Source organism: Clupea harengus, unplaced genomic scaffold (assembly GCF_900700415.2).
Source record: "Clupea harengus unplaced genomic scaffold, Ch_v2.0.2, whole genome shotgun sequence".
In the NCBI taxonomy this organism is placed as follows: domain Eukaryota; kingdom Metazoa; phylum Chordata; class Actinopteri; order Clupeiformes; family Clupeidae; genus Clupea; species Clupea harengus.
Genome location: NW_024879796.1, coordinates 25,001 through 27,500, shown reverse-complemented (window position 1 = coordinate 27,500; position 2,500 = coordinate 25,001). Strand labels below are relative to the sequence as shown.

Here is a 2,500-nt window from a genome sequence, read left to right as displayed (position 1 = left end):
TCCAGATGGAGATGCGGGGGTCAGGGGTCATGCCTAATAGCTTCCAGAGGACAGAGGTGGCATCTTTGGTGTTGTCGTGTGACGTAGAGGACTGAGGTGGCATCTTTGGTGTTGTCCTGTGACGTAGAGGACTGAGGTGGCATCTTTGGTGTTGTCCTGTGACGTAGATGAGGGCGTTGGTGGGGCACTGTATGGACGAGAGCTAAGTTGGCTGTGTCTTTCACAGTCCTGTTGGTAATGTACTGTATGTGAACAAGGTACCCGATGGTGTGGTGCTGGCTATCAGATATGCCAGGATGGTGGACTCAAATCACTTAATGCCGTGTCAGTCAAATATTGTGCGTTGCCATCGAGAATAGAGATGTTGTTGGAGCTTGTTTTCCACACTGTTGTTGTTGTTGTTGTTGTTGTGTTTGTAATTCATTGTTATAGTGAAGTTTGCAGAGATTTATTTTCTTCTGGCGAACGGAGGTTTTGGTAGACCTAAGTGCACTGCACTTCTTTGGCGACCTGATTTTGCAGAGCCACTGTGTTTGGCGGTGAGGCACATTGCTAACAGGAGGAATATTATGACATTGTGTCATCAAGCTGCATCAAATCATCCCAATCTGTGGACTCTAAGCAGCTTTGCAGCTTCTCAGGGAAGTGCAGAGTACATTGTCAAACAAAGGGTTCAAGAATTTGAACAAAGATTCTACGTAAACCACTCATCTTACCAGATTATCCATGTCGAACCTGTTTTGTAAAGAATGATGAAGAGTTTGTTTTGCTCAAAATCAACCTGAAGAATCACACATTCTATGCAATTATTTCCTATATTTCCTAATAATTGAGAGCTCCTGTGATTGAGAGATACTACTACTACTACTACTACTAATAATAATAATAATAATACATTTATTTATGCAGACGTTCATGCACAAACAAGCCTCAACATAAACCAACTGTCCTACATAGTGTGTTGTAAGAGGATGCGATGTCCTCAGGAAGACATGTAGGAGTGTGAGTTTATCCGCAGTCTTTGCCAGACTCAGGCTAGTTGTCTGGTATCTGAGCCCATGATCATAAGGGTCGTACCAGTGCAGTTGTGAGGAGGACCTGCACAACATGAGCACCACTTAGCAGTAGCATTAGGATAGCACCCCTGATACTTAACCAGTCAACTGAATGGCAAAGGCTGTTAATTAATTCTTATTTTTTGGCACACAGGCCCGACAAAGACGCACCAGTGACTAGATGCCTTAAGGCACTGGGGGTTAGGCACTGTGTTAAAGCAGCAGGAACTAAGAACTTAGTGGGTAAGAGATAATCTATGGTAGCTTCTTGAACTATGAACTATGGGTAAGAAATAATCTACGGTAGCTTCTTAACTATGAACTATGGGTAAGAGATAATCTATGGTAGCTTCTTGAACTATGAACTATGGGTAAGAGATAATCTATGGTAGATTTCTTGCGTGCAGTGAAGGAAAAACAAATCTTTCAAATCACAACAATGTCCCTCTGCAGTGTTTTTTTGGGAAGAGGCAAATTACACACGGCCCATTTACCAACCCCCCCCCCCCCCCTTTGGGTATCATGCATGGCTGCATGTGTATGCAGGATGTATATAACATACATACATTACAGGGCTGATGTGTTCTATGTCTCTTATTTAAGAACCTTACTGTGGACGTAAGGCAATGATATTTGATATAAAGTAGGATTGTTCTACAAAAACACACACACACACTCTTCTTGTTGAAGCCAGCTGACTGATGAATTCTGACAGTCCCCTATAACATACATACATTACAGGGCTGATGTGTTCTATGTCTCTTATTTAAGATCCTTACTGTGGACGTAAGGCAATGATGTTTGATATAAAGTAGGATTGTTCTACAAAAATGGAAAGAGAACGGAAAAAAACCAGGTGTCATGTCAGAAGTGTTAGATGGAATTTCCCAGCAGCTCTTCTTACTAAGTGCCATCACAATACCTATTACCACATGGGTCTGGGGTGGTGGGAGTAGTGTGTGTGTGTGTGTGTGTGTGACAGGAGTATGCATCTGTGTAGGTAGGTGTGTGTGTGTGTGTGCGTGCATGCATGTGAGTGAGTATGTATCTGTGTATGTGTGTGTGTGTTTGTGTGTGTGTGTGTGTGTGTGTGTGTGTGTGTGTGTGCGTGCGTGCATGCATGTGTGTGAGTGAGTATGCATCAGTGTGTGCATGTGTATCGTGAGGGAAGTGGGGGGGCAGTAGAAGTTCCCATGCTCCCCCGAACACACACCTGTGCACAACACACACAAACAGACACACACACGCACACACAGACACACACACACACACACACACACACACACACACACACACACTGTCCCTCAGCTGGACGTGCCGCTGATGCTCTCAGGCAATTTCCTGTCAAACGCTGTGTCAGTAATCCCCTGCGGCTGACCTGACAGTGGGGAGACAGACAGCTCCACCGCCGCCCCCTCCGAGTCGGAGCAGAATCCCCAGCCTTC

The 2,500-nt window shown here is 44.7% G+C and overlaps 1 protein-coding gene across 1 annotated transcript in view; it reads left to right on the top strand.

Moving 5' to 3' along the window:
• Nucleotides 1-2,500, top strand: part of nptnb (neuroplastin b) — a 44,548-nt gene that overhangs the window by 22,684 nt on the left and 19,364 nt on the right.